This window comes from Podarcis vaucheri (genome assembly GCF_965113315.1).
Source record: "Podarcis vaucheri genome assembly, chromosome: 1".
NCBI lineage: Eukaryota > Metazoa > Chordata > Lepidosauria > Squamata > Lacertidae > Podarcis > Podarcis vaucheri.
The window spans coordinates 89,992,189-90,017,298 of NC_138759.1; the positions used below are offsets into that span (position 1 = coordinate 89,992,189).

Below are 25,110 nucleotides of genomic sequence, written 5' to 3' on the forward strand. Positions count from 1 at the left end.
TTTGTGACTCTTCACCCTCCTGGTTTAAGATCAGAGAGAGATCAGGGACTTAAATGGGAAGTGGGTGAGACTTGCAAAGGTTTTTGCAAGCCTCTTCCCTCCTCCCTTTTAAGCTTTCAGTCTGAGAGCCTTAAAAGAGAAGAGTGAGAAAAGCCTCAGTGAGTCTCCTCCCTTTCCTTTTAAGGACCAGGGGAAGACTCACAAATGTTTTTGCAAGCCTTCTCCCACTTCTCTTTTCAGATCGGAGCATAAAGGACTTTGACAGATGGGCACAGCTGCCCACCTGTCAATAGGGTGGCATCATAATGACATCAAATGATTGAAAGGTGGGCTCCCCTACTCATCTGTCAAATTTGGCCATGAGGCAGAACCTGATAAGGATTCGGCCTATGGAGTCAAAAAGGTTACCCACCCCAGGTCTAAAATCTCCCTTAATGGCTTTGAACAAGTCACTCTCTGTCCATTTAACTAACTTCACAATGTTGTTGTCTAAACAAATGACTGTTAAATTCTCTGCATGCTAAAAAGAAATTATTAGCAATGGTGCAATGGAAATTGGTACAGTTTGGTGGGAGATGCTTTGACTTTCCAGTGCAAATGTTAAAGACGCCAAAAACGTTTTTATGGAATTCTTACCTTGAAGATGAATGGATGTTTCTAAGCCAGGCTGAATTTCATTACTTTTAATTGGCGGGTTCCAGCTTTCCCCAGTGTTCTATGAGAACCAGGTGTAGCTAACTTTTCTTTCTGAATTGATTACCCCCCAATTATTTAATGTTATTTTATGAAACCTGAAGAAAAGATAAAGTGTTCCAAATTCTTGGGTGGCTGCCAGTTCTAGTGCCAACTCCATCATTAACAATTACAAATTGATGTCGGCTGTCGACACAGGGAGATTGTGTGGCACAATGGAGGAGATTTATGTCCCTTTGAAGCCAGTACTGATGGAATGGATTTAAATGAACCTGAAAAAGGAGTACAGATTTACTCCTCATTTGAAGCACTTATGGTTATAGATCCTGTGAGGCCTTCCCAAAATAATGTGAAAAATGCTGTATTGAGACAGAAATATATATCCTAGATCCTGTTACAAAAATAGAGATTTCGCTGAATTATCTTCATCAATTAAGCTCCTGAATTACTGCCACCGATTTCCCCCCAGAATGTATAAAAGCAGCTTGCAATGGGCAGGGCCCTGACAGGCTGTGAGTTGTTAAAAGCGAGGTGAGTTATGAACATTGGCAGCGCTTCCAGAAATGGGGGGGGGGGGGGAGTATGAGCCCAGAATTCTTCAAGCATTTGAAACTTGAATTATGAACAGAATAAAACCTGAAACCTAAATTGCAAAATAGAACCAATATGGATTATGAGAATGAAGTGGGATTATCCTGTCAATATTTCCTTCCAGAGATACATAAGAAAAAAGACTGTACAGTGGTACCAAATGGCTTGGCTCCCAAACAAATCAGTTCTCGAATGCCGCAAATGTGGAAGTGAATGTTCCAGTTTGCAACCGTTTTTCAGAAGCCGAACATCTGATGCGGTTTCCGTGGCTTCCACTTGAGTGCAGGAAGCTCCTGCAGCCAATCAGAAACTGCACCTTGGTTTTCGAATGGTTTCAGGAGTTGAATGCACTCCAGAAAAGATTAAGTTTGAGAACCAAGGTATCACTGCACATGGAGGGTGAGGTGGGGCAGCCACTGTAAACCCCACCCCCCAATGTTTCAGGCCACATGGGATTTATTCACATGCTCTCAAAATATATAATCCTTTTTTTCCTTCTCTTGTCTTTCTCTTAGCCAGAAGGGCCACAGTTCAGTGGTAGCGCAGCTACCTTGCATACAAAAGATCTCAGGTTCCATCTCCTGCATGTCTAAGTAGGACCCTGCCTAAAAGCATGGAGAGTCGTTTCCGGTCAGTCCAGTCAATACTGAGATGGGTGGGTCACTGGTTAGACTTCATATGCGGCAGCTTTCTATAGTCCTATATTCTATGTCTACATCCAACAGCAGAACCATGGACTTTTACACTGGTCCCCTGCCCCAGGTTGAATCTAGTTGTCTACAAACATAAATGTGTGTACCAATGGTTCTGCCATGAAGCAGAAGGTTATACTATGAGCCTTTTTGGCTCATCCCAATTCTCCACACAATTTGAGCAGTGGGAGAGTCAAGCCCTGTGCCGCATTTCAGCAAATTGATGTCATTGCACCATTATACTCTTCTGTAAGTGGAGACTTGCAATTTTCTTGTAGAGGATAAATCCCTTCAATGTACTGAATGCCAGCACAGCTTGGATAGGCGGCAGCTGTAAAAGAAAAGAAAAGAAAAGAAAAGAGAAAAAAGAAAAGAGTGACGGCAAAGAAGAAGACTTCTACTTGGAAGTATCGTCTGGTAATTACTGGGCTAAGCAGATGGAATTCTGTGAAAGTTTTAGCATGACTGCTGAAACCGCAAAACAAATTCACTCCTTCGTGTAGCCCAGTGGAAGTCGGAGAAGCCTTCCACCCTGCTCACATCTGGCTTGTCACCTTGTGCTCCTGCTAACAATTCCTGCCCCCCGTTAAAGAATTTCCTGCACGCACATTCCTCAGAAACCGAGCCCATGTTTCAGGCTTTGCCACCAAATAGCCCAAATGTTTTGAGATGTTCTGATTAGGAATGGAGTTACTGCCGTCAGCGTTCCCAGGTTTCAAGGAAGACTCTGCCTGCTGGCTTCAGCTGTCTCAAGCGGCCTGAGGTTGGAGGCTGGGCTTGTAATTGTGGTCTCGATAAACAAAAACAGAGAGAGACCAACGTGCTGCAGAAAGGGGACTTGCCATAGCTAGCAGGAGTTGAAGGGGATGTTGGTCTGAACTGCTGGCGCCAAAGAGCAGCACTTTTGGAGTTGTTGTTTTTTGAAGCCCTTTCCACTTTTTTTCAAGCCTCCATTTGCCCGTAAACATCTGACCTTAGAACAGCAGCTCCGCATGATGGAAAGAAAATGCATCCAAGCCCCCTTTTTTCTTTCTTAGAACTGGATGTTCTGAAGGAATGCCACAAGACATTGGGTCTGATATTCCAGAAAGAAACCAAATTAACTTTGGAAAGGAAGAAGTGGGTTACACCACGTACAACCAATGGCTTTTAATATTGACTTTGAATGAGCCACCATGCTGAAGCATTTCTATGCCTGGCTGAAACCCAACAGCTCAGCAATGTTCCTAATGACTGGGAAGATGGTACCAAGTACTGGTGGTGACTAGGTGGAGAGGCTCCAGCTGGCCTTGTGAGTCACAAGAAAGTCAGGCAATTGCAACGAAAGAGCCACCCACATTTCCCCAAGTCATGGGGCAGGGTGGTTGTTCTTGGGTGGCTGCATTACATCTGCAGTAAACCTATGCTCTCTGGACACACAAAGAGGAGGTGGCCTCAATTCAGAAACAGTATTCTTACCATCTACCACCAAAGCATTCATAGGCATGCCTGCAGGACCTTTGGCCTACCAACCACAAGCATGGTCAACAACAAGCATAAAAAAGGCATTTTAGAACTTCATTTGGGAAGAAATAAATGGAAATCCTGTAGTAATAATAGTAGGTTAAGTACAAAGACAAATGGTTCTTTCCCACCAGGCAAGAAGTCAGTTCTTGCTTTTGTTCATAGGAGCCAACTCCTAGGGGCTGAGGGACCTTCAACCCCCCCCCCCCAATAAAATATTTGAGAAGGCTGGAGGGGGCAATGTTGATGGGCATTGCCATTCAAATGATGTGTGTGCACCGCATCATGTGATGAATTATGTGAGGTGGGGCTTACCTGCTCCCCCTCAATATTTTATTTGTTGGCACCCCTGCTTTTGTCTAAAAGATTGATCTTCCAAAATGCAGACAATTCCTAAGCCTGCACTTTTTGGGATCTGGGGAACAGTTATCTCCTGCCATTCTTCCTTCTTCACTGCTAAAACCTTTCTGTTATTTCTACAGCTGATCTAGCAGGATCATGTGGTGAATATTTGCTGGGCCGGACCGTTTTTAATGCAAGCCACATTTTTAATATCCTACCCCCTAAATATTTGCTTATAGAAAACTAGAATGGCTGGGTTTGGGGTTTTTTACAAGATTTCTCATTTACATGCTTATTTTCTATATGCATTGAAGGACATCCTGCCATCTGCTCCAGGGAAAAAGCATTTGAACGTGATAACTGCCACCTGCAACTTGACATAGTACAATTCAGGAAAATGCAATTTTGAAACATGTATGGTTTGGCACCTACCCTCTTTCCATAAAGATAAGAATGTGTTGTCCATGACTGGGGGTCCCAGCCTCAACCACATAGACCACACATTGGGCAGGACATGTTACTCTCTCACAGTTATGCTAATAATGTGACTGCAGCTGCTAATAAGGCTGGGGTGGGGAATCTGTATCTTTCCAGATTTGGTTGGACTCCAACTCCCATCAGCCTCAGTCAGCATGGCCAGTGGTTGGGTGTGATGGGAGTCCAACAACTTTTGAAGGGCCACAGGTTCCCCATCCCTGCAATCAGGGCTGGAGATACACATGAAACAAAGGAGAGTTGAAGCAAGCAGGATCGAAAGGGTTATACCAGGGGCTGCTACTCAGTTATTGAGTCTCCCTAATTTGCTTCCCGAGTGTTTTATCTCCCATCATCTGGCACAAACCCCTGGCGTCTCCAGACTGATCTCTGCTGCCCTATTTCTTTGCCCTTGTCCCCCTGTGGAGTCATCCTCTCACGCTATCTCCCCGCCAGGCAGAGCAGACAAATGAGTCCCCAGGGAGCCGATACTAACGAGATGCCACGAATCCCCTAGTCCCAAGGAGCTCCACAGCCCAGCCATCTTCCTTCCTCGGGGGACTTGAACACAGCTTCTCGGCTACACACTTAGCCTCTGCCAGCCCAGGTCCTGGGAACTTTAGCTTGTTCCCAAGCTCAGATGATCCAGTTGACAGCACAGACTGGAGGCTGCCAAGTCAAAAACCCAGGGAATGAATGGGCTTTATTAAAAAAAAAAAATCATTCCAAGCTGAGCCCAGATCAGCAGAAACACAAACATCACCTACAAATTAAGAACACTGAATTGCCCATGTAATGCTTTAAAAAAGAAACTGGGGTGGCGGACGACAACAACTCAACCAATACCCATCAGCACTCACCCAGTACTTCAGTTTTGCAACTTATAATGCTGCTCACAGGAGAAAAGAAAGGAAAACCAGTTTTTAATCAAGAAATATTGATGCTTAGTTTTCACCCTTCCCTATCTCCACCTCCATGCAAGGTCCCTCAGGTTTCGTTGATGTATAAATTTTCATCATTTGATAATTGGGTCTAGACATGGAGCAGAATGAGCTGGTCAAAGTGCAATAGCAGATGGTACCACTGCAGGTGGGGGGCATACGTAACTTGGGGTGAGGAGTGTGTAATCTGTGACTTGGAAGTCACCATGAGACTCATTGGACTGGAAAGCTGGGGGTGAACTTTTAACATCTACATTAGGTTCAAATCCCAGGTGGGGAATCTCAGACCTAGTGGCCAAACGCCATCTTCCAACCTCTCCACCTGGCCTTCAAATGCCTCTCAATGGCCCTGCTCCATGACTTTTGCCTGGTAGAAATGCACCCTTCAACTCTGATTGCTTGCCCGGCTGGAGGTATGTGTGCCAGACCTGCTGTTGTGGTTTAATGGTGCTGCGGAAACACCTTCCTGACCACAGCACCACTGTTGCTTACCTGGACAGTGCAGCAGGAAGGTTGGAGGAGCACAGGCACATGGTCCAAGCCGACCCAGCGTTCCCATTGCTGCATTCCCATTGCATCATTCAGGTAAAAGGCAGTGATGCTGCTGGCTGGAGGGGCAACTCCATGGCACCAACCCACTATGTAACCCATTTGCATACCCTCCAACATGTTGCAGTGGGAAACTGGGGTGCCCATCCTCTGGGCCATGCTCCCCTGTGACTCACATGATCCATGTGAGAGCACGGCCCCCCAAAATGGGATGTCCCGATTTAATCAGGACAGCTGAGGGGTATGCACTTGTGCATGTGTAGAATAGAAACCTCTGGCATTTGTATGGCTTCAGAGCAGCCGACTATACAAAAGTAGGAGTCATATTGGTTTCCCACCCCACTTTTTGCCTCTGGCCCATCCCACCACTGGCATGCAGACCCTGGAAAGTTGCCCACGAGGCCTTCAGACTGAAAAAGTTTCTCCACCTGATTTAAGTTAACAAATAAATAAAATAACAGCAGAATGCCAGATTTCATCAAAATTTCAACCAGAATAACGATTAGCGTTATCCATAGTATGATACTTTCTTAGTACACAGCTATTCAGGGGGTGTTCTTTGAAAGAATTGAAGCTGATTAACTTGAGCGACTGTTCCCAACATGTTGCCGAGTTTTAAAGGGGAGTCCTGCAACTGTATTTGTCACGTCGTATTTTTCACAACCATCTGGAAATTTGAAGCTAGGGTGGAGAGGGGTTAGGGTTGAAGCATATCTAAGGGACAAAAGGACAAAGACTCCAAGCCAAGTTGCCAGAACTCTACAACCCATATAATATATATTAGCAACCAGGTGCAAAGTACACTGTAGTGGTTGTAAGCTGATGAATCCTAAGTGGCTTTGGAATTGGCTACTTCTAGGAATATCTCAGGCAGTCCAGTAGAAGACAAGCCCAGTGTAAGAAAAGCAAGATGTTGCATCTCAAACAGAATTGGATATGTATTTAAAACTGAGCAAATTCAGATGCTGAGTTGTGATTTTTTTTTCCCTCATGGGAATTTGAAATCTGAAAATAGAGGGAAATCCAACTCTTCTCTAGTGCCCAGATTTCCTTCTGTTCCACTGTTCCACCTAGTATATAGAAAAATAAGCCAAATATATGAGTACAGGACTCAAAGTTCCTGCCATATATAGTGCCTGGATCTATATAGCATTTAATATATATATATATCATATCCAGGAACATCTGGCCTGTCAGTAAAATTTGAATCTGCACATATTCCAAATGCTAAAATACATCCCCAGCTCAGAATCTAGAATGGTGAAAGCTGAATTTTGGCAAATATAGTTTGTTATAAAGATTTCCACATGACAGGTTGAGAATCTGTGACTCAAGATGATTTTCCCTCCCCCTGAACATTCCTATATGAATGTAGCACCACGAGTAAATTTTAGAAGAAGTTGTATTCCCTTGTTAACCTTTATCTTTCCCTATAATGCTAGACAATACAATTCCTCTGTGTCCAGAAGAATTCTGTTTATTTTTATATGCACCCAGCATTCTCACTTGCAAAAATCATTACTTTTCACACTTTTTAGGGGGGATACCCATTAATCCAAGATCTTTCATAATTGGAGATGGTGTGGTGGGTGGGATCAAACTAAATTAATATTGAAATATTCCCAAGTCTCCCCTCCCCCACCTCAGCCTTCATGTACAAAGGGACTGATAATATATATACAGTCAATATTAAACAAACAGGTCATACTATTAGTTATTGCCCAATATCATTCCCTATTCATATTTCCTTATTCAAATCAGTTCTAGGTTAATGCCAATCAGCAACACCATATACAGTTAAGTGCACTGGCATGATAACACAAATGCCACAAAGTGTAATATAGGCAAAATTTGTGAAAGGATCTAATTAACCCCAATAATAACTCAGTACTATTTTAAATTAGTTTGAATAAATTTCAGCAGCTTATAAATAATGTTGAATTTATTTTATGTATTTATTTCAAAAGGTCACAGTGTGCTGGATTGCAATAGAACTTCAAAATGGTTTACAAATAGGATAAAATAATAAAATTATGAGTTTAAAAACCATATGTAAGGTGAGGGAGGAAAGTCCCCATCGTGCATGCAGAAGTCCTTGCTCTGACAAGATGCTTTAGTTCAACACCACCGTTAGCACACAAGGGAATTTTAACTAGGCAAGCCTATGCAAATTTTAATAATAATAATAATAATATACTCATCCCCTGTCCCATCCAACATTCCTGCACTAAGGTTGCATCTCCTTTTGCTCTGCTTTTTCCAAGCACTGGTCTGTGCTTAAAATCTCCAAATCCAAGCCACCAAGCTTTCCCTGCAAAAAACTACTTTTTAGCACTCAATCAGAGCAAATGTCAACGTGGGTTTCCTATGGATTGGAATTTGTTCTGATTGAGCTTTAAAGAGTGATTTTCATGAGGAAAGCTCCAGAGCAAAAAAAGAAAGAAAGAGGAGGAGATGATTGTCGCCAATGGAGGCAAAGGCTGTGAAAAAACTCAATATGGAGGCCAAATGGCCGAAATATTGGGAAATTTTGGAACAGGAAGGGGATACACTGAAATTGCAGAGTTTTGAGAAATTAAAAGTTAAAGTGCGAGATTGGCTTCATTATTATCAAATAATGGAGGTTTACAAGTTGGACAGGAAAATTGGCTTCCAGGTGGAAAAATCAAAATTAGAAACAGAACTGTTAGAACCCAATACTAAGAACTTGTCAAGAATGTATAACTTGCTGTTGAAATGGAATACACAAGATGAAACAGTGAAATCAGCTATGATAAAGTGGGCACAAGATATTGGTCATAACATTATGTTTGCTGACTGGGAACAGTTGTGGACCACTGGTATGAAATTTACGACATGTAATGCCTTAAAGGAAAATATTATGAAAATGATTTATAGGTGGTACATGACTCCAGTCAAGCTTGCAAAAATTTACCACTTGTCTGATAATAAATGTTAGAAATGTAAAGAAACTGAAGGTACTTTTTTCACCTTTGGTGGACATGCCCAAAGATTAAGGCTTTCTGGGAAATGATATATAATGAAATGAAAAAGGTATTTAAATATACCTTCCTTAAGAAACCAGAGGCCTTTCTCCTGGGCATTGTCGGCCAATTGGTGCCAAAGAAGGACAGAACTTTCTTTATGTATGCAACAACAGCAGCAAGAATACTCATCGCAAAGTATTGGAAGACAGAAGATCTACCCACCTTGGAAGAATGGCAGATGAAGGTGATAGACTATATGGGATTGGCAGAAATGACTGGCAGAATCCGAGACCGGGGAAAAGAGACGGCGGAAGAAGATTGGAAGAAATTTAAGAACTATCTTAAGAAACATTGTAAAATTAATGAGTGTTAAAATGATGCGGCTTTAGAAAGTAAGTGGATTACAGCTGGATTAAGTTAAAAGAAAAGAAAGGTTAACAATTAGATAAAATTAAGGGTGAGGATTTGCTGAACTAAATATTTGAAATTGGAATGCAGAAAGGGGAGGTATGAGGAGGTCGGTGAAGTAAGTTTTAAGAAAATAAGGATTTGAAATTATACTTGTTTTTTCTTGTATGTGTTTGTTTGTATTGTTGTGTTTGATTATATAATTTGTGAAACTTTAATAAATATCTTATATAAAAAAAGAGATGCTTGGACATGGAGTTTTCAGGCATGAACTGGGCCTGGAAAGAGTGGAGGCAAGGTTAGTGTGGAGAAGCCCATAGACTTGTACGCTGATGAACCGCTGTGAGTTGCAATAAATTCTGGGGGATATTCTAGGTGATACCCTCAGCTCATTGGGCATGGTGGCCAAGCCTGTGTGAGGCCTCATCACTGCGCTGAATAGGGCCCAATCAGCATTTCCTTTCAGTGTATGTTTCAAGAAACGTTTGCTGCTACAGTGCCTTTCAGAGAAGCTTGTCTGCCATTATGGATCTTATTAAAGAGCACACATCCTGCCTCCCCCCTGGTAAAACTTCCAAGGAACACTGGGGTTTCCCAGAAACAGTATACAGTTTGAAAGCCCACTGAGCATCATATGCAGAGGCATAGCTCTCCTGAAAGCTAAACAGTGGTTACGCACATCCTGGCAGGGGTGAAACACCCTCCTTTTGCAATCTGGTGTCACCAGCCACAGCAGGAAAAGTTTTGCAAAGTCAGCCATCCAGAGCAGTGCACAGCATGGCTATAAACGATCCAAAAGCTCTGTTTTCTCAGCATGGAGAAACAGTTAAGTCAATCCAAGACGTATGGATTATGTTTAGTCTACATGTATTGTTACCAAAAAGAAAAAGAAAGAAAGAAATGACAAGAAAGAATAATTTACAGGCTAAATGTGCTATTGAAATTAACTACCTTTGTCCACAGATTAAAATATATGTAACCCGAGGGGACTACAATCACCTCTCCTTTTGTAACGTTGATTTGTCAAGGTTGACACCGTGTTCCTCGGCCAACACGACTCCCTCTGCAAAGCTGTAATCTGTTTCCTGTGCACCCAACGCAGCGCGCTCGGTACATGCAGCACTTGTCCCAGGAAAGAGGTGGTGTTGATTGCTGGCCAAACAGCCAATATCTCCTCTAGGGAACACTAGTTTCTCTAAAGTAAATATGTCCTTCCGCATGTGTCAAAAGGAAAATGCGAACAGTGCCATTATCAGAATGAAATCAAAATCCACAGGTGTATTCAAATGTTCCCCTTCTTTTTCGGGGAAAGGGATATGTCTGAGGTTGCACCCTTTCCAAGGATTTGCATTCTTCCAGAGCCAGGAAACATTGTTTTGAAGGTAATTAGGTGAGGCACATCTCAATGGCTGGTTGTTCTCCTTTTCTTCTGCTGCTGTCTGCGTCATCCTAATAATCAGTCCCAATTCCCAGAGAAAGGAAGGGCTTGGAACCTAGAGACGTGCAGCAGCATTCAGCTTACACGCTTAACCTTTTTTTGCATGGAATTAGTTTGGGGGTGCAAAATGGACCTATTAGGCGGTATCTGACCCACTGTATACAGCTGTGGAAAGCCGCTCACAAGTACAGCTGTGTATGTGCTTTTTTAAAAAAATCATCTTAATCATAGCTACAAATATTAGCTCTTCTCCTCCTCCACCGCCACTCCTTGTTGCAAAGGGACTGAAGCTTTAACGAAAGCGATTGCAGGAAACTGCCTGGAGTGACGCGGGGAATTTTTATTGATGTCAATCTTTTGTTTGGATTCTAAAGGGAATTTCCTGATTAAAGGGCTTCAGTTTATACATCCAGATGATCAGACCAATTACGCTCAGCAACTGCATCCGCCTCAAATGAATTTTTAACTTAAAGAGCAATGAATATTTGAGGTGATTTGAAGTGGGTTTCACCTGTTTTGCAGCTGATGTACTTTTCAAGCCACAGCATCCTACAGAGTTCATCAAATATATAATCCTGTGAATGATCTGAAATTAATACTGCAATTTCTACAGCAAATATCAACCAAATTCTAGCCCTTGCATTTCTTCCCATGTCTATTCACCCTATGGAATCAGAAGGAACTTGAACACAGCCCATCTGTAGGGGAAAACAGCTTGGCAGAACCTCTGCAAGAATATGAGACAAGATATTTCAAAGGAGATTTCTACACTTTCGGAACCACACATTTAGAATATAATTGTGTTAGTTTCTGGCCAATCCATATTATAAATTCTGCATAGGGATGAGTTGTCAGCAGAAGAGAACTGATTAACAAGAATCTGGAATTTGCAAACTAGTAACATAGTCCTGTGAAGCAGCATGCCCCTTGGGAGAAAGAACAAGAAATGTGAAAGCTTTTAGTTACATTTCCCCCCACTCCTCCTTCCCAACTTGGAAGCCAAAACCAATCTCTGTTCTGAGAAAGTCTCTTTTGTGGTTCCACACCTTCCTTGTCTTTCTGACGAACTGAATGTTGCGTTATCTCTGATGAGCGTGTCTACCCCTGCTGATGTCTGAGTCAGGCAACACATAGCCACAACTCCAAGCTCCTATCTTAGCAAGCAAGATAAACAAATGATTTTCTCTGTTACGGATTCCCACGGGCACACAATAGAGGAGCTGGCTGGAGTCACGGAAGCCATCCCACGCTGTCCGCACAGCCCACAAACCTTCATTTGGGCTCACAGAGTTTTCCACAAGCCTTCCCACAAGCCTCATATGATCATATCTTGCATGACATGAGCATGGAAGGGACAGTGCATTGTTCCAGTTCTGATGGGTGAGCAGGTAGGTAGAAACATGATAACCCTTATAGGGGTGGGAGTGAGGACTAAGGCAAACAGCTGGGGAAGAATGTTCTGGATTTTCAGTATGGGCAGCAGGCCTGTGTGACATCTACAAGTGTCAGACTCTCCTGGCAAATTAGGCCTCCTGAGGAAGGAAACATCAGGTATGTGGATGGGCGGGAGAACCAATACACTGAGTAGGGGCGGGATATTTATTTGTTTATTAGTTTATTTTTTTTAGCATGCATATATCACTTTTTCTTCAAAAGAAATCAAAGTGGCCAACAAAATAAATATCAAAACAACCAGTTCCAATAAAGCAATAGGCAAAATAACGGAACAAAGCAGCTCAACAAAGCAGGGAAATGGGCATAACAGTACCACAGAGGTAAATAGAAGGTAAATAGCATGGCCCCATCAACAGCAACAAGAAAGACAATAAAACTGATAATCTATCAACACCCTTTACCCCTCCCCCCAAAAAAAACCCTGCCTAGTCTTGGTCAGTTGGAGGCAGGTGAGCTTTCCTAAGGAGAGCATTCTGTTAAGCTGCCACCTGAACTGAAATGGCCCTGCTTATCACAGCAACCAACTGTATTTTATGGGGGGGGCAGAGCAGCACCTCATACATTGAATGGATTGAATTGTTGGAGGGACATACCGGAAAAGACAAGCCTTAGCCTACCCAGTTTCCAAGCTGTGTAAGGCTCTACATGTTAAGAACCAGCACAATAAACTCAGCTCAGGAACAAGGAACCACATAGCTTACCACTGCCCGGCAAATGCCAGGACTATCACAAAAACCCTTAAGCCACCAGGGCTTCTCACTTTGTCATGCAGAGTCCTGAATCTCCCTCCTCAAAAAACCTCAAGTCTTTCTTTGCCTTTTCATTCATTGCTCCTTCCATCTCCAGGCCAAGGAAAGAGAGAAGCAGCAACCTATTTGGGATTCTTATTTCCACACTCTTATGCTCAGCAGCATCATGCACAATCAATGCTCTGTGTCCAAACCTCTTAGGCCCCTACTGAGTTTCTTTGCATTGCTGCCTCACCTACCATTGCCAGTTTCATTTGGGAACCTGAAGTGTCACTGAGCCATCACCACCTGTGTGGGTAGCAGGTGTTTCCCGTCTGGCTCCTGCTTGGAGAGAAATGCAAAGAGATCTGATCCTGCAGCTTGGCTCTCTCTCTTTATGGCTTAAAGTGATCTGGACTAGATTCCCAGAGAGGAAGGGGATTTGCAGAGATGGGGAGGGGTCCTCCAGAGCAAAAACACCTCCCTCCAAACCCCCTTCCTGCCTGGCTTCTCACGTGGATAGAGAAAAGGCTTTGATTTCTCCCATGGGCTAAATTGGTGCCATCTTCTGAAATCTGATGTGAGTCTCCCCATTTTGTGCATCTCGGTGAAGAGAAGTCCCAGGACAGCTGGGAGGGGGATGCCTGGCAGGGGTGTCTCTACAACTGATCCATCCAGGATTCATCACCACACCAGGATGTTGAAGTTGCTTACACATTCCTAAGTTTGAAACACTAAAAGGGGGAAAGTTTATGTATCACTGAACTCAAAAGTCTCTATGTCCCTGGGCCCCCAAATAAACATTGGTACACCCCACATCAAACACCTGCACAATCACAACAATAAGGGTTTGTCAAAGTTATCGTGCTTCCTAAAAACTCATAAATGCATGGTGCATAAAATATCCCAATTTTCATCTGAGTAAAATTGGAGGGTATGTAGCTAGTGCAGACTGAATAACACTGAATGAATATGTTGCTATACATCCGGAATTTCACAGACATAGCCGGGATTCGGCCATCAGAAATAGTGTCCGGGCAGAAATTGCTGAAATGTTCAGGAAAATCTGGATGTATGGCAACCCATTTCGGAAGTGTAGATTTTGACCTTCGCTCTAGCTAAAGTTTCAAGGCATTTTAAGGGTAGCCCCATGAGAATTCATTGCAGTAGCCCAGCCTGGAGATTATTTAAACAGGAATGAAAAAAATGCTACAAAAGCCTGCCCAGAGACTTAAGTGCCTCTTTACAACAGACAAAAGAAGGATGTGATTTGTAAGATCAGGAAATGAACGCGATCTAATCAGGAAACTTCCCCTTAAATATTTGACAACAATATACTAAAGCCAACTTTTGAAGTCAAAATCTGGCCAAGTTCTGGTAATGGACTTCTGTGTGATCAAAGGCCTGGGTACTGGGAACCATCAAAGGTTCAAAATAATGGCTGGATGGCCCTCAAATCGTGGCATGAACTGAAAAAGCATAGCATAACTAATTTATTGGTCTTTAGGACAGTTCTTTTATTCATTCAACTAGAAAGCAAACTTGTGTATCAAAAGCACAGGTCATGCTAACATAGGAGCCTGTCAAAAAGATCAAATTCAGATCAGCAGGCCAGAACCTGTGGAATCCTAAAGGAGATAGTGGGTTGTATCTAATGCTGTTCTTCTACTTGATCCAGGGAAGGCTCTTATGAAAGGAAAGAAGAAGGGGTTGTTGTGTGTGTGTGTGGGGGGGTGTTTTAATTTAGATTTAGAAAATTTCCCCTTCCCTCTGCGACTCCAAAAATCTGTTCCAGGGAGTTAGGGGCCCTCTAGAACAATGTGGGTGGTAGTGCAGGGAGCTGCAAGAGAAAGGGGGAATTTGTGGAAATGAACTCCTGCCTCCTCCCATTATTTGGCTTTTCTGAGCCAAATAGGCTTCTGTGGAGAAAAGGACAGCATTGGGAAAAGCCAGCCAGTCCAAGATTTGCCCAACTAACTGCTATATTTGAGAATTAATGGAAAGCTTGTCAGGTCCCACAAGGCTGGAGAAGAACAATTCCACTGCCTAGGGATTTGAAAGAAAACCATGAGAACTAAATTTTGTGGGAGGCGGTACAGCAGTTTTGAAGTAGCTCAGACATATATGAGGAGTGGCTGAAATGTTCCCAGCCTTAACAGAAATGGAGTAACAGAATAGTTCCACTTGTTAAGCAATGGAGAGAAATAAGGTGTGCCTGTCTTCTGAGGATCTCTTTTGAACTCCTACGCTTCAGCTAATATGCAGGAAATGGTCACACAAATGTGCCCTTCAAGACCAATCCACAGCCTATACCAGCCTTCCCCAACCTGGAGCTCTCCATGTGCTTTGCATTACAATTCCCAAATCCCTAACCATTGGTCATGCTGGCCAGTGCTGATGGAAGTTATATCCTCAAACATCTGGAGGAAACTACGTTGGAGAAGGTTTGTTTCTCTTGTCAACAAAGTTTGTAATAAAAGCAGTGACCATTCCAGCACATCATTCCAGAGAACATTGGGCAGGTGGTCCCTTCCCCCCCTTTGGTCTAATAGCCTTGAGCTTGATTTGTGTGAGAGCAAAAGACTTCATGGCCAATTTCCCATCCCTTGAACAGGCAGTGTGGAGGCTTATCCCAGCAATTCTGGTAACAACGCAGAGATAAAAATGAAAGAGAAAACTTCTAATATTTTGAGTTTTGAGCATCTATGTAGGTTTTAGCTGCCGAAAATCACCAGTTATGCATGCAAAACAAGTCAGCAAGTAATCACTGTTTGTGATCCAATTGTTTTGTTTATTGAGATTTTACTGATTTTTACTGATCTCCAGTCTGTCCATCCCCCATTAGACGTAGATCTGCCATATATTTTGGAAATTCCCAATGCTGTACAGATATTCAGTAAATAACAGCAGCTTCAAAACTGCTACCATGTCCTCCCTTCATCCCATCCACCCATAAACTGATCACCTTCCTTGCCTTGCTTTATCCCTATACATGTAAGCTTCCAAACAAGAAGCTAACCAGGGGAGTGGATGGGGTTAACTAGGACAGAACTAGAAGGCAGAACAAAAAGGGAAGGCACAATGATAAAAAGAAAATGAATGAAATGAAGAAAGCTGCTACTGAATTTCCATCTCATAGGTATGATTAGAACCCAGGTTCCTGCAATGTGCCTTTATAGAAAACACCTTCATTTTCACATCAGTCTACATAGAAATCAAGGAATTCTTGCCAAATTGCTAGAAATTTGTCCTCCTTCTGTAATCTAATGTAATAGATTTTTTCATGTGCCACCAAAGCCAACATGTCCTAAATCCAATTATTTACTGATTGGATTTGGGTTGCTGTCCAATTCTGTAATGTGATACATTTAGCAACTAATGTGGCTTAGTTAAGCCACAGCTTAGATTCTGGCTACAGGTTCCAATAGCTTGAATGTGCCGTGCCATAGCATGCATATCTCCTACTCTAAAGAAAGCTTCTAAGTCATGTTGATTGACCCTTGTCAGAACCTCTTTCCAAGAGCATCTCCAGAACAGTGGCCTAATTGTGGGAGACCACACTTCCAGCAATGTGTTCTAAGGAGACCCCTATATACTGGAAGAGGATGCAAGCCCAGCATGTTCTCTAGAATATTTTCTACTGAATCAGTCTTAGCCTATTGTCTGAAGTAGAAGTTTGACCATTTTCAAAGTGGCCTCCACTGCACTGGATTCAGTTTTGTATCTAAGCATTCTTTATTCCATTTGGTTCTCAGGTTGAGGACCGTAGCAGCACATACTGAACCATACACAGATATAGCATACATAAACACACACATAGATTTAGGCCTGGGTCTTCTGAATGGCCTATTACCCAGAACACACAAGGTATCTGAAAACAGGTAGTATGGAGCACGTATCTAGTCCATTCACATAATGCCACTCTCCAGCCTATTTTCACCATAAAAGCCCAACCTTTAAAGACATTATAATTCAACAGAAGTTTATACTTTCTTTGAATTCTTTGGAAATCAAATTCTAGAAAACTACAAGGTGCTATGAGACAATCATTTTCACAGAGAGAGAGAGAGAGAGAGAGAGAGGTGAATATCTTCAAAGTAATGCTTTGAAGGTATTCATACCTGTATCCCTATAAGTCAAGACTGTTAGAAAATCTCCTATATTTCTGTTTCTTCTTAGAATGGCTCCCTGGTGCATACTGTGGCCTGTTTTGGTAGCTACCTTACAAACTGCTTTCCAGATGCCTTTGTCAATTACAGAGTTAGATGGATGTCTGATGAAGCCTTCTGAGTAGCTACTTCACTGGATGCAGCTTTGTGACAGAGATACAGATATATCGATATGGCACTTATAGTGGCAGTAGTTGCGGTGGTCTCCAATATCCACTTTTTCTGCCTCTTCAGCACTTAAAATGTTTTAGGTACAAACAAACAAAATGCAATATGTGAAGCAGAAATGGATCCCTATGGAGGATTCAAAATTATTGACAGAGTTAAACAAGTGAGTAAAACAAGCCAGCTATGTAGAGATACAAGCTAACAGTTAATGAGGTCATAAAGTTTGATTAGCTTTGACTTTGTTTTTTAATCTTTTCTGTGATTCATGTCAATTATTTGTTAACTGTGCACTCCTATACATGTCTACTCAGACATAAGCGTCAATCAGTTTAATGGGGATTACTCCCAGATAAATGAGTACAGAATTTTAGCCTGAATCTTCATATTATTGCCACTCTCAGTCCAACCCTATGCATGTTTACTCAGAAGTAATTTCCACTGCATCCAACAGAACATGCTCCCAAGTATGCTTTGGACTGCAGCCTAAACATGTCAGTGATTAAGATAATTACTTGGAAACATGCCTATGATTAAGATAATTTCTCTGTAACATCTGAATCAGGAGAGACTATACAAGCCTTGGACCAATGCCTGGACTCGGTGGTGGGCTGGATGAGGACCAAAAATCTGAATCTGAATTTTGCAAGATAGAGGTGCTGTAGGTGAGTGGTAGGGATTGGGAGGAAATTCAACTCAGTTCACATTTAAAGGCAAACATACATAATTCAAAACACTATGTGAACCAAAACACGGCTATTCTTCCAAATTCACACTTCTCCGAATATTGCAATGCAGTTCTCCAGCTAAGTAATTTATGTAAAAATACATGTACGAGGTTAAAGTGTACCCCAGAAGGCATATATTTGTGAAAATAACATCCAAAATGTACTGGGGAAAATAGCTCTGCAAAAATGTTTATATGGGGAAATTGCATAAAAAAACTAGTGTGTTAGGAGAAATTCACACTAAGAAGCTGGTGAATTTTCATGAGGACATGAAAACAAATACAAAGTGATGTGGAAATGGGGATAAATGAACATAAATTCAGTGGGAAAATGAGGAACTGAGAGTAACCAAAATTTACAGACTGATGCATTCCTAGAGAGCGGTCCTCAAATCTAGATGATTGATCAATTGTCAGCTTCGAGTGGGATGATACTTCTTCTGGGATTGCCCCAGATCCATCTTAAGATACAAAAGCCCTGGTAACCTCAGTGACTACATGTGCATCTTACCAGCTTCCCCTGGTAGGAGTGTTACAGAAGTTTTCTCACTCCTTATTTGCCTCACGGATCACCACGCTCTGCAGAAGAGGGCCTTGTGCAGATGCCATCACATCAGAAGGATTGTAGAAATGGTCAGAGGAAGATTTGGGGGGGGGGCTGAGCCTCAGGGGTGCCACAGGGGGCCCTGCAGCTATGATATAGAATGGATGCTGAGAGTTGGGAGGCACCAAATTTTGGGGTCACACAGGGAGTCACTGAAATTTGAGACCCCAAGGTCTGCCACTGAATCAAGCATTAAGTGTGATAACGCCTGCCTTTTGGAACTCCTTCCTGCTGTATATTGAGTCCCAAACTTTACACAGTGCCTAAAACTGGGACTGGTCTGCAGCCCTCCAGATGTTTCTGAACTACAACTTCTATCATCCCTGACTATTGCCCCTGCTGGTGGAAAGTGATGCTGGTTTGGAGTCCAACAACATCTGGAGGATCACAGGCTAGCCACTTGTGGCCCTGAAAGTAGTGCTAGGGATGGAAAGAGCTGTCAACTTCAGTTATCTCAGTTTCACATTTTCCCAAATTTCTGAAATTTGGTGCTCCGTATTTCTACATCAATTTGTGACTAAAATAAAATACAAATCTTCATGAAAATTCATCAGCATTTAAGCACAAATTTCTTCAAGTAAACACATTTTTGTACATGATTTTGACTTATGTACACATTTTTGCAAGCAATTTCCCCTCATGTAATTTATTTTGTATGTTATTTTAACTGATATATTCATTTTTATGCACAGTTGCCCCCCAATATATGCATTTTTGAAGCTGCATCCCAAAATTTGGATGAGTGTGAATTCTGAAGGACAGCTGTTTCAGCTCACTTACCATTTAGGAAAGTGTGGATTTGGTAAACTCACCTTTAAATGCAAACCAAATCAAAGTTCTCTCACATCCCTACAAGAGTGGGATGAGTAGGGTGGGTGCTCCATAGTTGCGGCTCAGTTGCTTAGACTAGCTCTGACCTGGAAGCTTGTGCAGGGATCACACCACCACCTGGTCTGCTCTAGCATTCTTGGCTGGTTTCTCTACAGACCTGGGAGGTGATGCACAGTCTGAGTTCGTACATGCAGTCCCTCAGGTCTTCAGTTCAGCACCCAGTGCGAGCTTTAGTATTGACATATATGCAGGCGGAGGCTTCCTCTTTTGTTGTCAGAAAGGCAAGTGTTCAATGAGCAGATGGGTATTCTCTTCTCTGCACGTGGAGCATTTCTCCCAGGAGTAAGGGGGAGATATGGGTCATCTCAGGAAAAAGCTCTGTTCTTTTGATGTTTATTTAAAAAGCAGACTGTACTGACAGAAAGTGCTTATGTCAGAACATTGGAGAGCTGTTAGCAGCTGGTGTTGATGACAACACTGTATGAGTATCGAGACAGATTCATTTTGGGTCTGTGGAATAAATTGATATATGAGTCCTGAACAGAAGCAGCATTCTGTTTGGAGGATGCTCATAATGACAGGCCTGGGAAACAGTGTCCTAGTATTTATCCCATCCTCAACAGAGGTTGAAGAGCTATTGTACCACAGCTTTACTGCAAAGCTCAGTGTGCTTCCACAAGGTGCTTATTCTGGAATGACCATTCTTTGATCATTCCTTCCTTTTTAAAAATCAAGGTGACATTATCCTCAAACCACTGTGTTTGCCCCCATAGTTCTTCCATCTCTTTTGAGATCTAATAAAATCTTCCTGGGGCGGAGTGGTGGGAGGAATCGAACAGAAGCACACAATAACTAGAGGCGTATATTTTCATTGCACTGCTCTTCCATCTCTTTGAAATGGCATCATTTTTGCAGCAATGTTTCTTTAAAAATATATATATATTTTCATTTATGCTATACCACTTTTTTCAAATACAGTTTTTATATTTTAGATACTCTGCTGCTGATTTGCTTCTCCTTTATTTGTTATGCTGTCACTATTACAAGAATCTGCATTTTATTATGTAATTTTTCTCTTATATTTATATAACTGTTTGATTTTTATGTTCTATAGATATTAGGTTATGTAATGACATTTGTGTTGCATGTTGTAAACAACTCTGTGGTCTTCCAATGAGGAGTGTTATATAAATGTCAATAATAATAATAATAATAATAATAATAATAATAATGCAATAGCAGTTAAATGAATAATATTTTAGCACAAACTTAAAACGTTATTTATTTATTTATTTTAAAAAATTACTAAAATATAATGCATAGGTGCATTTTCACTAGGTCATGGCCACTAGAATACCAGGATACTCTCTCTCTCTCTCTCTCTCTCTCTCTCTCTCTCTCTCCCCTCACCTATCTAGAAACACCCTCAAATGTGTTCAGAATGAAGTTGGATTGTGTTGAATGCTTGAGATCCTTGCCCAATTTCATGAATTGCTGGAACCTCAGAATAGAGTGGCTTTTAAACAGCAGCTTCAAAACATTTGTTTGCTTGCGTGAGATGTGAAGGAACCATTAGGATATGACAACAGATACCAGCTAGCACTGTGCAGCAGTTCGTCTTCTGGAGCCTTCTACTGCCCAAGGTCCACATTCCACCACTGGCAATACTGAGCAGGCCACATGCCAGGGGCAGATGGGACCATATACAGACATGGGCAGGACCATCAGCAAAAGGGAGGGGAATAATGGATGTGACTCTCATCTTTCTACAGTAGGCTACATTCCAGTCCTGTGAAAATAATAAGTTTCTATACACAGTTCTCTGCATCCAAAGAAGCAAAAGGCATTATCTCACTTCAAGGACACATTCTTACTTGGCAGAAGTCCTCAAAGAATGTGCAGAGCTGACCTGGGGATAAGTTGTGACCTAGGGAAAGTCCCAAGGGACAGATAGAGGTGACTACCTGAGGCACCCCTCCCCTGCTGAAACTCCAGCTATCTCCTTGCCCAATACTTCTGCTAGCCCAAATCTCCAATACTGTGTAAGCAAAATCCTTTAACCAAGTGATTTTGAAGCAGATAATAGCTGTTGCAAACCCAGATCCCTCTGAGAAGGTGAGGAGGAAATCCCAATGTCCTAAGTGTGGGGGTGCTGAGCTCAGCAGCCCATAGCTAAGGCATCTGAAGTATAAGAAAAACCATTTCCTGGGCAATGGAGTAGCAACACAAGCCTTAAAGGGATTCCCTGCATTAAGAGAAACCAGCATACTGGTTTGTGCAACAAAGGATTTTCATACCCTCCAACATTTCTCCAATGAAAATAGGAACGTCCCATTCCACAATGATAATTTTACTATTTATACCCCACACATCTTACTGGGTTGCCCTAGCCAATCTGGGCAGCTTCCGGCATACAGTCGTACCTTGGAAGTCGAACAGAATCTGTTCCGGAAGTCTGTTGGACTTCCAAAACATTCAGAAACCAAGGTGCAGCTTCTGATTGGCTGCAGGAAGCTCCTGCAACCAATTGGAAGCTGCGGAAGTGCCATTGGACGTTCAGGTTCCAAAGAATGTCCACAAACCGGAACACTCATTTCTGGGTTTGCGGCGTTCAGGAGCCAAAACGTTCGACTTGCAAGACGCTCGGGATCCAAGGTGCGACTGTATATAAAAACATAATAAAACATTAAACTTTAAAACAACAACAACCCTTCCCTATACAGGATTGCCTTCAGACATCTCAGGGGTCAGATAACTCCACACCTTCCAACATTTCTCCAATGAAAATAGGGACATCCTAAGGAAAAATGGGACATTCCAGGATCAAATCAGAAACCGGGGCGGCTTCTCTAAATCAGGGACATTCCTGGAAAATAGGGACACTTGGAGGGTCTGGATTTTGCATATATATTTCTAAACATGCTGCAGAGCAGATGTGAGACGCAGTTCAGCAGCAATGGAAAGCACACTTACCAGAAAATGCCTACGTGAGCTAAAGATGCCTTCTCTCCAGACATTTATTTGTAAGGCGGGGGGAAGCATCCTCCTCCACCACCCTCCAGGTCTTCCCATCCTTGGTACCAGCTGGGCCGCTGTCGCCAATGCATTCAAGGTCCAGGAAACCCACACAGCTGTTTTTGAGGACAAAGCAAAAGAGGTTTTCCTCTGCCAGGACTCACACTGAGTGTTCCCAAGAAGCAAGTGTATCTGTCGATTCTAAGGCAATGTGGTTTTGGAGCAGCTCTAATTTAATCTGAAGTTGAGAAATACAACCCTCCTAACTTGGCTGTTCCATTCTCCATGCCCTAAACATTTTTGACAGGAAAACAGCTATTATTCATCTATAAATGGCTATGGAATCTTAACCCACAGCACCCTTTTACTCCCATTAATTCCACTGATGAATCTTATTCTCAGCAGCTTCACGCTTTCTTTCTTTTCCTTCTTTTCTGCCTTCCCTCCATCCCTTTTTTTCTTTCCCAATTCTCTTCTCTTTTCCCTTACATAGATCTGGATTTCAAATCAATCAATACAAAATACTTCTGCCTCATTAATAATACACACAACAGACCCTCCTAATACAACATCTGAGTCATAGTTGTGAATAGAGAAGATTAGAATTGCATATTAGAAGGAGGAAGCTGGAGGGGAACTTAAAAATAAATAAATGCATCCCTTGCTTCTTGTAACCATCTAATACTTTTCGCACATATGGCAGAGAGAGAGAGGCAGGGAGAGATATAAAGAGAGAGTTCTAGGCAAGCCATAGTACAGCTCATTTTCAGATTTGGGGCTCAGCCTGAGAACATGAGAAATAGGGTGTGCACAGATGAGCTGGAGAATGAAAAATGGAGAGTAATCACTACCATTCTAGTCAAATAAAATACTCAATCGATTTGTCCAACAGATGGGCTGTTTGCTGGCATCAGACTCCAGAATCTGTCTCTGCAATATCACTCATTCAGTGGAACTATTTTTTCTCCGAATCCGCAGGCTAGTTGGAAAGGAGAATGTTCTTGGCACGTGCAGGTTGTCTTTCCCTAGCTACTGAGTCACTCACTACAGCTAGCACGCACAAACTGGAGATCAGGAAGCTGCTCCAGAATTAACCCCATACACCTGTAAGCACTGATTCCAGCCCAAATGAAGTTTCTCCTCAAATGTAGGGGGGGCGGTAGAATGGATGGACAGACAGGCATGCTATGTGCCTATTCAGGTTTTGGCCTAGTGATCCTGACGCTTGGTTAGGAGTCTTAGCTATGGATGGTGTGGCTTGGATATGAAAGCTCCAAATTAGATATTTCCCTGGCCCTGAACTTGTGGGACTGAGGTGTCAAGGGGGCCAGCCCCCTTGTTTCACTTGCAGATATGCTTTTATAACATACGTGTGTCCTTTGTCATAATTGTGCCGCTCCCACGTAACCAGGAAGCTGCACTTCTCTTTGTTATGACTGAGGTAGGGTTTTGTGTTATTGGCATGTCATTTCACTTCTACAAGAAAAAGAAATTGGACTCTCCTTTAAAGAACAGTTCACTCACCTAAGGAATTTTGCCAACTTAAAAACAAAACAAAAAAGAAAAGTGGAAAGTCCCCCGTCATCACCAGCATGGATTTATGTCGTACCAGCATAAAATGCTTTATAGTGACAGGTCACAGATTAAAATCGGGAGGGGCGCGCTTGCATGCTTGACTGTTACAACACATATTCGCATCCTATGGATCACCTCCTGAGCCCCCACATTCCTTTCCCTCATGTTAAACATTGCTAATGGCTCTTCTTTGCCAGCCTTTTTTGTTTTCTTGGCAATTGCTCCCCCCACAATGATGTAAAAGCAAAGTGCATATGTCTGTGCATTCATTCGCTGGTTAAAAATACCATAATATGCTACTGCAAAAGAGTGTGCCAGCTACAGTGTGTGTAATGACAAGCTGGCAAAGCTGTACACCACAAAAGAGACTTAGTGGTTCTCAAGTGTGTGTAATAATAATAATAATAATAATAATAATAATAACAACAACAACAACAACAACAACAACAACAACAACAACAACAACAACAACAACAACAATGACAATAAATAAATAAAATAGAATAAAATTAAAATTGTTTACCTCTTGGATGTCTGACAGGAGGGCGTTCCACAGGCTGGGTGCCACCACAAAGATGTCTTTCTGCCTGGTTCCCTGCAACTTCACTTCTCGCAATGAGGGAACCACCAGAAGGCCCTTGGAGCTGGATCTCAGTGGGACAAACCCAGAATTTGTTGCCTCTATCCGTCATTGGCTCTGGCTCTACTACTTCCATCTACCCTGCCTTCCACCCTATTAGTCTCAATGGGCACCAGCCACCACTGACCACAACCCTGTTTTGTACAATCATTCACCATGCAGATTAGATGGCCCACTTGTAAGCCTACATTTGTCAGTGAGCGTTAAAGCAATTAAATGTTCAACATCAGCTTTTCAAATTCAACATTTTAGGCAATACCCCACTAACTAAAATCCATCAATCTGACAGCATCAATAACTGGGAATGTTTAGAACATTCAAATTATGAGAATCTGAATTCGTTCTGGGTTGGTATTAGGTTTGCATATTTATATTGTAGCCAAGCAAACTTGCTAAATAAATCAACCAATCAATAAAAACCCGCTGTGATCATACCATCCCTCTGCAAATTCATTGCAGATCTCGTCCATCAACTTTGTGGTTCCTTTTTCTAAGATTTTCTAATTTCTTATTTCTTATTGCTGTGTCTGTAATTGGCATGCTGAGAGCCAGCAAGTTGTGAAACCATAAAATATCACAGACA

At 42.2% G+C, this 25,110-nt stretch overlaps 1 long non-coding RNA gene across 1 annotated transcript; it reads right to left on the bottom strand.

Moving 5' to 3' along the window:
- Positions 1 to 1,457: 1,457 nt before the first annotated feature.
- LOC309541294 lies at positions 1,458 to 24,848 on the bottom strand. Its single transcript, XR_014223691.1, has 3 exons — positions 24,411 to 24,848; positions 22,271 to 22,428; positions 1,458 to 2,307 (listed from the first exon to the last, which is right to left on the bottom strand). It is a non-coding gene; the product is annotated as an uncharacterized lncRNA (long non-coding RNA).
- Between the last annotated feature and the right edge of the window lie 262 nt (positions 24,849 to 25,110).